Here is a 13377-nt window from a genome sequence, read left to right as displayed (position 1 = left end):
GATTATACGATTAGGTATCTTTTAGATCTGCCGTTGACTTATGTTTAAAGTTTATGAAACAAGTCAAATGCAGCAAGCTTTTAGACCCTATGAAAAGTTTGGTTACGTGATATATTTAGTAAACATAGGGAGAATTTTTTTTTATGTATAGACTAATTATTTACACATGTACACGCAAAATAAAAAAATGAGCAGTCTTTTCCTATTAAGATTAAAAGAAACACCATGAACTAAAATTTTTCAGAACCATATCAAAATACTATTAATAAGTGCTACGGATATTATGGTTTTGATTCAAAATATTAAGAGTTTTATTTTATATAAACGAAATTCTAATACACAAACTTTAGTTGAGAATGCTGTTTTTAGAAACAGGAATATTCAATCTTCTGAAATTAAATCCTTGTATGAACATTAAAAGTGATTACTTTGCTTCGTGGCAAAATATTGATATAAATTTAAATATTTGTTTTCAGAGCAAGTTTTGCATATTATATACATGCTTTTTTCTAACGACATTTAGGTCTTTATTTGGCTGGATAAAAGACAACTTACCGACTGAAATTTTTCTTGAAGATGACACGTACGAAAATTAATATTTCGTTAAGGTTTTTCAAAACTTTCGAATACGGTTCTCTAAATTGAGAGAGTAATACGCTTATCGGTACACCGAGTTATCAGCGAGAGGTACAGGGTGCGGCAGCGTTCATAGCGTGATTTGACTTGCGTAGTACAATGACGTACTGCATGAATGCGAGCCAGCTTGTGCCGCATTCGTGTACTAATGAGCTGCCATTTCGAGTGTGACAGTTATATGGATCGGTGGAGTGCACAGCATCGTGCCTTTGCTGTTGAAAGTTATTTCAAGAATAACTACTCTGTTATTGCTACCCTGCGTCTATTTCGGCAATATTTAAACTTGGGACGTCATGGTAAAGTTCCAGATGGGCGTACCAATGCAACAGACATTTCCAGGTAGATTAGTTTCTCGTTTTGGTAACATTTCCTAGCCGCCTCGCTCACCTGATCTTTCCATGGAGGTAGGAAAGGAGGTAGGACTTACATCCTACCTCCATGGATCTTTCATGTGCAGACGTTTTCCTTTGGGGCCACCTTAAGCAAGAAGTTTTTCGAACACGTTGTGCTACCATTCCTGAGTTGAAGGATCGCATCAGAACTGCCGTCGGCAATGTCCCAGGGAATACGTTACGCCGAGTTATGGCAGGCTTCCAACGCCGCCTAGATGAATGTGTTGTGCAGAGTGGGCATCATTTAAGAGACATCATATTCAAAAAGTAATCCCCGCAATGGACAATGACTTACACATTAGTAAATGGCATACCTTTAACTATTAATGACATAAGAGGTAATAAATAAATCACAGTTACTGCCTCATGGTGTGTTTTTAATATCCTGCTATAAACGCTGCCGCACCCTGTACATCTCATTAATTCCTTATATTGCTCTATCTTAGGGGGACCGCAGGGAAAGATGAGCTCCAAATGTTCTAAGCTGATGACTGGAGAGATTACCTCTTATCTCAAAATAAAAGTGATCAACAGTAAATAATTATTCCTAAGACTTTATAGAGGGATCAGTATCATTGGAGTGGGATTCTTTGTGCCGTCACTAGAAATCAAGCTCGGATCTTCAGTTTATTGAATTGAAATGTTGACTGTTATACCACAAGAGTACATTAGAGAAATTTCTTACAAAATTATAGAAACTGACATAACCTTAAAGCCTATTTTACATAGTTTATTCTTTAAACTGGAATTTTGGAAAGAAATTCTAAGATTTCTTAATTGAAACCAACCAACTGTGACATTTTGCCATTAAATGTTTTTGAAACGCTGTGCATATGCGTAATATATACATCCAAACAGCTGTCAGTAGGAAATACTCAATACTGAAATGAGCCTGTAATCATAAGAAAATTAAAAACCTTAAAATCTCAGAAAATAGTTCTTTTTAAGAATAAGATTGAATAAAGTTACAAACGAAGGCCATGTGCTCTTTGCGAAAATCTTGTAAAAAATTTAGACCCAATAAACAGGACGATTTCAGACTTTCTCTGCAAACTTTAATAAAAAGTAAGGAATACTGAAACAGAACTTTTTCCGCAATGAATTTGTTAAATTTTTTTTATATTTTTCGGAAATAAGAAACGTGAAAACTAAACTGAAGCTCGAATTATGCATCTTCCAATTCCAAACTGGAAATATTAATTATTTGTATCCAATAGAGCATCGTTTCCCCAGTTGTGTTCCGAAAAGAGTCACTAATTATTTAACGAAAAATTATGAAACTGAGATCAGATATTATAGAAGAATTGTCTGATTTTAGATTTAACGCAATTTAAAATAACTCTGAAAAGAAATTTAAAGAGGAAACATAAAACAAAGTATTTTAATCGCAAGTAATCCCTTAACAAAACAAACTACTTTTGTGCGAGACAAAGTTTTCACATTACGTTGCAGCAAAATCCAAATTGAGAAATCGACTTCATCTGCTACAAGAATTTAGGTTTCAAACAATGTGTATAACACGATTCGAAGTTCGAAGAGTCAAATACACAGTCTTTCTAAACTAAAGATTTTTAAATCTTTTTTCATACAGTATAACTCCGCTTAATGTGATCGCGGTTAATTTATCATTCCGATATTATTATCGAATTGCCGAAACTTTCTGCAGATTATTTTTTCTTTATTTATATTTTTTCCAAAAATATTTTCCTGGAAACATTATAAGGTATTTCTTCCTCCTTTCTGCATGCCTTCGCGGTGTAACGGTATCCGAGAGATCCAGGTTCGAGTCCCGGCGAGTGCAGTGCTCATTTTTCATGTCTAAATCATCCAAAAATTCTAACGTCTCTATAACACCTAGGCCAAACTGAGGTTGTTTTTTTCCTAATCTAAATATTTTCTCTTTCAGTGAGGGATGCTCTCCGAGTATTAAGATTAGAGGTTCAGCATCAATCAAATAATTCCCAGGAACGTTATGAAGAATTCATAAATGAACTTTTGCATTAAAGAAATTGTGAATTGTCTATAAACAAACTTTTGCATTTTCTTAATTAAAATGACGTAAAAATATATCTATTCATATATTTCTAGTTATATTTATGGCAAGTTAATTAAATTTTATTGCTCTTTTAAAGAGGATATTTTTTTCGCCGTTTAATGTTATCATTCGGTTAGTGTTATCTAAAACAAGGGAGGACAAACATGATCACATTAAGCCTTGTCTAATGTATTATTTGTTTCCTTCAATTTGTTTCGTGCGTCCTTTTTGTAAAATTAAAAACATTTCTTTTATAGTTATGATAATAAAAATTGGAATAAATGTTTATTTCATTTACCTAATTTAGCGTTATTATTTATTATAAACAAAGTCCAAATTAAAAATGTTAAGAACTTGAAAAGTATTTCGAGATAAGAAAGGTGTGGGAAACATTGAATTAGAGCATTCAGAGAAGGTTGCAATAATTACTTACCCTCTTCCCCATTCGAAAATCGACTGAATAAAGGCACGACACTTTAGTCGACGAAATCCGCACAGTTGTCATGAACCAAATTTTGCGCATTTGTCATCAATGCTTGGTGCTGTCATCAACCAAATTTTATCTATATAATCTAGAGATTTTATATTATTTTTACTCGAAAAATTGTGAGAAATTAATTCTCACGAATACTCACGAAGATTCGAACGATGGATCTTTCATTTGCCAGCTTGATATATTAACTATTTACACCTAGAAAAAGCAACGGGGGGAGGGCGATGATGCCTTAAAAATGTATTTACTTTTATTTTCTATTTCCCTAGCACTACGATCATATTGAATTCTTTTATTTTTCACAAATGGTACAGAACTGTATTTTGTTATTATCTTGAGCTAATTTAGTGATATTATTTTTAGTATTTATATTCATCTCCAAGAATTTTCCTTGGGTTTAGATTTTTTCTACTCGATTCCTTCATTATATTTCTACTAGAAATTTCACTTTTAGGTAATTTCAAAATGCTTCTCTTGGTAATTTAATGCTAGAAGGTTTGTTCCTAGTAAGCTAATTCCAAAATTCTTCTCTTTGTAAATCATTTAACGCTAAAAAGTTTGTTCCTATAGTAAAACAACTCATCAGCCTAAATATCTTATTATACTACTACATAGCATAAACGTAATCAAATTCCAAATAGAAAAGCCTTCTTCTAAACGCATTTGTAGAATGCTTCTTCTAAACGCATTTGAAATCTCTGATGTACTTTCCATAATTAATTTTCCTTCTTTTACCTTCGGTTGAAATTTTATTTATTTAGTTACTTACAAAAAATTATTTTACTAAAATAACTTTTCCTAATAAGATTATTTAGTAAAAGGATTAAATCAAATTAGCTCTTTAAGGTGTCTAGAGTCTTTTTTCAGAAAGAGTTAAACAATCTATAAATCTTATATTTTGTTTGCTTCGCTTTTAGCACGAAAGAAATCTGAATTTCACATATTTCTGAACATATTTCGCAGAAGGTTTTAACCATTTCTGGGAAAAAAATAGTAAACCGAAGAATATTTTTTATCAAAGGAAAAATTATTGCAATATACATGTTAGCGTTTTTATCAAAAGAAAAGATGATACCGACTTTGTAAACTGAAAGAATGCGAATAGCATTATAACATTAAAATTTATTTTAATCGATAATTCTTTTTGTATTCCTTTCTTCGAATTATCCTTAATTTTCTTCTTCTTCGGGTTGTAAATATTTTTGTTTCAAAAGAACAAATAAAGTAAAATGTCCTTTATAACCTTGTTGTGTGGTTATCTTTTTAATTAATTATAAGCTAAAGTTTTACTCATAAACTTTTTACGAGAAATTATCTTTCCAAAATACGTTTTTCTAATATGATTAAATAAAATTAGTCAATATATATTTATTTAAATCCTAATAAAGAAGGGCAGATATATAAAACACTCAGATGAAATATCCAGAATATTATGAAATTGCTCATTATGATATACTACTGTTTTTCGATCTGAATTTTTTTTTCTGTCAACTAAGTGGACAATCTACCAGCATAACAAATCCTTTTTCAAGTAATATTGTTTTTCAATAAAAGAGAATCCTTTTATTTTTTCAACCTTTCAAAAGTTTCAATGTCACATTTATAGCAAACACATGTAAATAACAATTTAAAAACGAAGATATCATTTAACGTTAAGTCATAGGAAGCGTCGTATGCAGGGTGATTATCATTAGTATTTTGACAAAAAATATGGACTTTTTACAAATTTGTATTAGTACGTTTACTTATACATCTAGTACGTTCTTTGTTTCGACGATACGTATGTTTTATTCCGTTGACACCTTGAAAGTTGGCTACCATAGACCGATAAAATTTGGCAGAGATCATGCCAGAGTTATGCCAATCATTCCTGCGGAATTCTGAATCGCACTTCTATCTGCAACTCTTACAATAAAACATTTGGCAGTCTTTTCAGCAGGCGTAGTGGTAAGCAAAGCTGACTGAAGTATTCATGGGTCTGGCACCGAATCCGGGAAATTCATAAATCCGTGCATTTGTAGCGTATAGTGTCTATGCGGACTTTTTTTAATTTTGGTAGCGTATAGTGTCTATGCGGATTGATTTTTGTAATTGGATTTTTGGATTTTTGTAAGCGTATAGTGTCTATGCGGTAAATAAGCATTCAAAATACAGAGCGGTCCGAAAGTCTTCTCGAAAAGATAGTGGTGGTGGTGGAAGATCTTCGGACCACCACAGGAGTGTTATCCGTCCATACTGCGGCGGAAGTGCACAGTTAGTGCGGCGGGACTGTACCCGTACGACCCAACAGTGAAATTCTGGTACTCCGCCCATTTATTTTTCTACCTGCTCAATCCACCAAATAGCTGCTCCTACAGAAATATTTGAGCCTCTTTCATTTTGCACTTCATAAAAAGGCTTCGATTTCTGTTTATTTGTTAGGCCTTTCAATTTTTCTGGAAGCTGTGCTTGAAATGTTATGAGTATAAACTTCCCATAGGTGGCCAATCTATTACTATTTCGTCGACCATATTCAGCTGTTTTTTCCCTCTGTCAACAAATGTTAATTTCTTTCGCCAGATGAAAATCAGCTGCAGTGCACTCACAAATGGGATTCTACTGCTTTAAACACATATTTGTCAAAGTGCAAGGAAAAAATACAACAATAAAAGTTACTTTATATTCTTGTTCATGAAAACAAAAGATGGCTTATCGAGAATCCATCGAGATTAAATCAAACGAAAGCACGGATTTATGAATGTGTTGTGATATCACGCTTATCCATAACTGGCGCTAAATCGCTTTGCTTGGCAATACTTTCACGGTCGATGTATACTACATAAATACCGATTCGAATAATAGCAACAACATAAGAGAGCTAGACATATGACATTTTGAGTGCTGCGGAAAATAATCATCAATAAGCCAAATACAAGTAAGTTCTAACTGCACTATGGAATCTGCTATGCATGTAATTAAAGACTATTTAAACTTAAGGAAGAAAGCAGTCTTCCATTGCCGTTCATTTTGAATAAAACTTTATAGATTTCGAAGGCTATCAGGCACAGGTTCCTCTTTTCCAAGAAAATGTGTTTTTCTCTTTTTCAAAAGTAAAAATCATTTCCTTTTTAAAAATTATTTTCCTTCTGAAAAAGATGGACTGTATCTGATTGACTCTGAAATCGACTCCCTTGCGATTTTCTCTATAATATGGTTGGAGAGCTACGGGGTCGTTGATGTTTGTTTAAATAGTGAGTTCAGATAAGCAGAAAAAAAATGAAAAATTTATTAGGAAACCAGGAACAATAAATAGTACACACAGCACAATAATGGCTGGAAATTACTCAAGGAGAACAGATATTCAGAAATTCCCTCTTAATACGCGAAATAAATTGTCAAGTTCATCAGATTACTCTCAGGTAAATTCTAACTCGCAGTTCAGCTAATCGCTTAGTCTCAAAGCTAATTCGGAAATGTTTCATAGCTGAAATCCCCCCCTCCCCGACCCATATTTATAAATGAGCTATTTTACAATTCCAAAACCGTTGTATTCAAGATTAAAAGATCTCTAGTTTTATGCAACAAATAAATACTTAAATACAAGACATGTAGTCACAAATTTTATTAAACAAAACATAAACCATAAAATTACCATCATAAAAACTATAAATAAATAAATGAGTAAGTAAAACAAAATATTACAACAATTCAGAAAGTCAAAAATACAATAAAAAGGATTAAAATAGTTACAATATTTAAAACATCCTCCTTTCCTTAAGGACTACACGTATTGAACGATTGAACTCACAAGACCAGAGATAATTAATTCTCATTATCGTAATATAGTGCAAGTCTGTCTTAGCGCACTACTTTAGGTTTAGAAGAAGGAGTTCTTTATAATTACGTCGTTCAATTTCTTAATCATACGGTAGGGTCCTTTCCAGGATGTCTGTGGCTTGGGAAACTTCTCATTGTACAGCCAGACTTGACTTCTTTCCTTGAAGTCCCTGTCCGTGTACCACATCTCGTCTCCATCCTCTCGGTGGCTGTATGGATCCTTTCCCTGGCGAATCGATGAGCTTCTTCTAAACGTGCCTGCAGATCTTAAGGGTACTACTCAAGCGAAGAAAGCGTATCCTTCAGTTGTCTGAAGAGCAAGTCACAAGACAGACGAAGATCGCGGCCAAAAATCATTTGCAATGGCAAAACTCTAGTGCTCTCATGCATGACACTCATGTATATTAGAAGGAATAGTAGCTGCTTCTTGTCTTAGTCTTTCTGGCTCTGGAATACCAATAAAGTGAGACAGTCCAAGGTTGTTCGCTTGAATCACTTTACCATGCTGAATGACTGTGGAGGCAAGGGAGTGGTTTGAGGTATCTCCATTGGGAAAATTCTCAGACTCCTTTAAATATGGAAGGTGTGAACTTTGTTCTTTGGTTAGAATGAATAAGGAAAGACATTCAAAATCATAATATCCAGTTCTCAACTAGGACTTCTGCAGCTGTTGAAGCTCCTTGATCAAAGATAGCATAAGCTTTTCCCCATTTACTAACTGTAGGAGAAATATGAGGTGTGAAGTGTGTGAATTAAAAGAAATATAAAATTAAAGTAACTTACCCCAAAGGATGACAATTCAAATAATACAAATCAATTAATATTTATTTTATCTTGACATCATTAAATATTGAATCAGTACCAGCGTAAATTAAGTAAATATCGCCAGACAGAAGATTATTAGTCATGATCGTATAGTGGCCGAATAAATATAAGAGTATCAGTCCTACCATTTTGAATCCTAACCTCTCGTACAAGATGTGCGTAATATTCTAATCGAAGTAGATCTCATTCTATCAACGTAAAGCAAAGTTTCGTGATAAAAAAGTCAAATTTTTAGCGGCGGAAATTGAGTTGACTGGTTATTCCAATATATTTTTGAAGAAGCACAAGGCGAATGCTTATATCATCCGGAAGGCTCTAGCTCGTACACAGGAAGTCTTTTCGGAGATTTTTTAATTGTAGAACATTAATAATTATCGGCATTTGTTAGGTATATAGATCTTTTTAGTTGTATCTTCAGTTCCAATTTCTTTACTATAAGGAATACCATGACTCTACATTCAGCAACGGAAATGGCAGACAAAAAAAAAGAAACGAAAAAGAACAGAAAAGGGCGCATACGACAGCCGGATGAGAACAGCCAAAAGAACGTCCTACACCTTCGGAGCCCAACAGCAGAAGGAGGAGAAACCGGTTGTAGCCATCAATTTCGCCTTGTCATTCAGCGGTCGCAGCGAACACACTGGACGTTGAATAAATGTGGAGGCTTGCCTGCACACTAACGTAGTCCGTTGCAGTTAAGATATACTTGTTACTCTTAGTTGTACGAGGTACAGGTCCTAGAATGTCTAAAGCTATCCTCTCGAATGGTGCTTCCACATTATGGCGCTGTAATCTTTCTCATATAGGTGTTTGTGACCTTCTTTATCTCTACCTGCAGCACACGATTTGCATCTGCTGTAACTTTGTGCCAGAAGAAACGTTCAGGAAATTTCTTCTGTATCCTCATTGCACAAAATGACCTTCAGTTGGGTTACTATGAACGAGAGACACTGCAGATTTCAGTAAAACGACTTGAAATCTGAAACTCTCTCGATAGTCAGCTTCCCATCGATGCAGAACTCCATCTCTGCTGGTGAAGGGAATTCCAAAAGCCTAGTATCATTTCGTCTCGCGCTAAGTAGTGCCATTTCTTGTGAACTGGGTTTCTTGTTCCTGATTTCAATTAATTCCGTTAATGGTTTCAATTCGGGATCTTTCATTTGGGCCTTTCTCTATTCTTCATTGCTCCAGGGATCAGTCTCTAATGTGAAGGAGTCTCTATTAATTTGACTGACAAATGGAACTTCAAAGCTATATTTTAATTCCACTTTCAAATAATTTTTTTTTTTTTTTTTACAAGCTCTACTTCAATGTGCATCAACATTCCCATGTGAAGTTCCTATATAATGTCGAATTTCTGTGTCATCCTCCTGTTGTTTCTGCATCCGTCTAGCCACTCGACACTCTGGATTTTTTTAATAAAATAGTGAACTTAATGACGCATGTTCGGTGCGCAACAGGAATTTTTGGCCGTAGAGATAATGGTGGAAATGCTTTACTGCCTTCACGATAGCTACCAGCTCTTTCCTGGTGACACAGTAATTTCTGCCTTTACTAAAGAGAACCACTTTGCCTACTTTTTTTCTACTTAAACAGGCAAAAATGTACTCCTGGCTATCAATATCTTGTGAAAGAACAGCTCCAGTTCCTTCACTACTGGCATCTGTATCAAGAATCATATTTTGATTGGGGATTAGACAACACAGAAGAGGAAGTGAAATCATTCTTTGGAGTTTTACGTGTTTCTTCACAATCTTCAGTTCACGAAAAGTTTTGTTTTCTACTGTTAGGTTGTGTAAAGGCCTTGCGATTTCAGAGAATCTTTTGACAAAATCTTCAATAGTAAGTGCAAAGACCGAGATAGCTTCTTAACAGATGAACGTTTTGAGGGCGATACCAGTCATAAACAGCTTTGATTTTCTCAGGATCTGTGCATGCATTTTCTGAAGAGATAATATGGCCGAGATAGATGACTTCTCCAGAAATTTACAATTTGAAGTAGTAAGCTTCAAATTAACTTCTATAAGCTTCTTTGATAACAACGATCTCATGTAGGTCTTTCTGTCAAAAAAAAAAAGAAAGAAAGAAAGAAGAAATAAAAATATTCGTATTTCCCTTCGCTTCCCCCCCACAAACCTTTTTTTACAAAAATGCAAAAGGAAAACAAGTAAATATACGAAGAAAATCGATGTACTGAGCTATCTAAAATAAATTCAGTTCTGTCTATCCAGAAAAATAGTAATAAATATAAAAGAACTAGCATATTAAAATTTGGAAGCTTTGGGCAGAGATGGATTGGAATTCATGTCATTAAATTTTAATTCTGTTTCACGTTGTCCGATATATACCACACTGATAAGATCTGTTATAAAGAATTAAAATCACTGACGAAATTTTTTAGAATCCAGCAGCGAACTTTAATAATGAGTCGTGAAAAGACTTAAAAGATTAATTTGTGCAGAATCCGAGCAATTTTGTAACTGACAGAAGGATAAAAGAATAGAAGGATACATGTCAGCAAGATTGTTATGTTATTTTCAAAAACGGAATTACTTTTATTAAGACGATTTATCAGTAACTTTAGAGAAAGTAAGTATTAGAGAAAATTAGAAATTAAGAATCGAAAGGATAGAATCTTTAGAAAAATTAAGTATCCAAATTAATATGACAATCGATTTTAAATAATTAAGTTCCTGAAAAGAAAACGATTCTGCATTTCAGACCTAGAGAATAAGATATACGTAATAATAATATTTGTATACGTGCTGCGTCACTAGACACTACAAGAACGAGCCTCAACTGAAAACCCCTATATTAGGCAAGGGATTGGGTCGCCAGTCATAGTTCCCCGAGAGGTTTATAATATACTCTAATCATGCTAGTACTCCGGGCTCAAAATCCGAAGTGGCAAAATTTTAAACTTTCTCTATAATCACAGCTACCTCCTAGGCCTGCGGGGTCACCACACCCTGTTCTTAGGTTTCACCGTGGAGGGGAACATGCACTCCTGGAGATCTGACTGTCTGTTAAAGATGCTACCTGCCAGTACCACACGGAACACCCGAAGCCCTTGCACCGGGTCTGACCGTGGCCGTTGGCCGTGGTCCGGCACGGGTTTACAACACCTCACCCTGTGGGCCACCCGAATGAACGGGAGCGGTTTTACCCGCGAACACTCACAGATCACGAGGAACCGCCAAGCTCAGGTATTTTATAACCCATGGCCGAGACTGCCTAGGAACAGATCCTAACCAGTTGCCTTACAGAATTCTCTTCGTCGACACATCCGGGAGGGGGGAAGATATGCGTAAGAGAGAAACGCAGCCGCTTCTTATTTAGAATTGTGAAATGATTTCACCTACCGAGGCAAGCAAAGAGAAAAAATGTTGTTGGGAAACAATATGCTGAAATCACATTTATCATAAGTAGCTAGAATGTCAAGCAAATGAGAGAAATCAACTGATTCAAATCTCTCTGTTCGTTTGTTTCATCGAGTATGGCGAATCATGAAACCTTCTTGAATATTTTCTCTAAATTTGGTGGAAAAAGGAGAGATGACATAACTTTATTTTAATTTTTTTAATATATTGAGATTTTTAAGAATAATTTTGAATCTTATTACTACCCAAAATAATTTATTTCTACTGTTTAAGTAAAGATTTAGCTGAAGTCTTTCATTACTATGTGTTTCCTTTGCCGTTTATATTTATATCTTATATACAATATGGTAAGATGAAAGATAAATGGTCCAACACTTATATTTCTCACCCGTAGTGCGTGATTTATCGTTTAGTTTCTCTCTTCATTTATTCTTATTCTGTGGGTCTCTTTTTGACTTTTCCTAATACAGATTGCCTCTTCTTTCCCATTACTTGTATAATGTGTTTTCACATTTCATCAATAGAAATAAATGTTACCTAATATTATTGTGATTAAAATAATTTTTTTCTGGACAAAATGAAATCTCTTTTTATAAATCATAATTTCATTTTAAAATGTACAGGAATAAACTCATTTTAAAGAATTATTTGAACTTTATCAAAAAATTGTAAAAGCGATTAAAAAGTCATTTTAATTAGAAATATATTTTTTATAATATTTTAGTAAAGACTTTTATGCTCTACTGAAAAGGCATATGAATTTTTTTTATCATTTCCTGATAAAATTTCATAGAACAGCTGAAACGTGTTTAAAAAATATATTGATTTATCACTCTTTATTACTATATAATATTCTCAGTTCTATTCGCAAAAGAATTTACATGTTAATTTTCAAAGCGATGAGATATTCCGTTTGCATTACATGTTAATACAACTGTTAGAAATAACTAATTAATAATTTAAATAAACATGTTAATATATTTCAACGCAGAATATGCTTGAATGCTAAATTTAATTTCCTTTTATAATAAGAAGGTTACCTTCTGCAGCTAAAATTATCACTTCAATAAGCTTTCCTTTCTCAAGGACTTCCGATTAAGAAATTGTATTTGATTTGAAATTTGTTTAATGTCTGTTGCAAACATTTATTATCGAGAAAAGTTTACCGGATTTCAATAACTTTCAGTAACTCATGCAAAATTTCATCACGCTTAATTCAATAGAAGAATAAATTGATCTTTCTTTCGCAAGCGTCAGACAACATAAATAGTAATCAAAGAAAAATAAAATAAAAACAAGTCAGTATAACATAAAAAATTCAGTCACATTTATCCCCCTCTCCAAAAAAATTCAGAAATGATTCAGATTTTAACGGTTGCCCAAGAGGGCTGTTTTAAAGTTTAATATGGTTTATCAACAGAGATGGCCCATGGGGAACAGCGATACATTTTATACGATACTACATTTAGACTAACATGGTAACGTTATATATCTTCCCCATATTTGAAAAGTGAAAAAATATATAATACAGTATAATTCTACAAAAATATTTAATATTTTTATATATTATATTATTAAAATATTATTAATATATATATATATTATTATTATTAAAATATTTAATATTTTATTAGATATATCATGAATTAAATGCATTTATGTTCAAATTGACCAGACTATAAAGTAAAACATAGAATATTCTTAGGAGCTGCATCTATTGTTTTTAAATAGCTTAGATTGTTAATCAATAACAGACAGACTAAATTTCAAAGATAAATACCTTATATTTTGCAAATGGTA

The 13377-nt window shown here is 33.5% G+C and overlaps 1 protein-coding gene across 1 annotated transcript in view; it reads left to right on the top strand.

Annotated features, from left to right (window-relative positions):
* Nucleotides 1-13377, top strand: part of LOC118188342 (cartilage oligomeric matrix protein-like) — a 1186180-nt gene that overhangs the window by 1100747 nt on the left and 72056 nt on the right. The gene's annotated exons all lie outside the window — the stretch shown is intronic.

This window comes from Stegodyphus dumicola, chromosome 4, assembly GCF_044657685.1.
Source record: "Stegodyphus dumicola isolate Sdum_Otavi_A_Nest chromosome 4, ASM4465768v1".
Classification (NCBI taxonomy): Eukaryota; Metazoa; Arthropoda; class Arachnida; order Araneae; family Eresidae; genus Stegodyphus; species Stegodyphus dumicola.
Note: the sequence above shows the minus strand (reverse complement) of the source record. Positions and strands in the feature narration are given on the sequence as shown.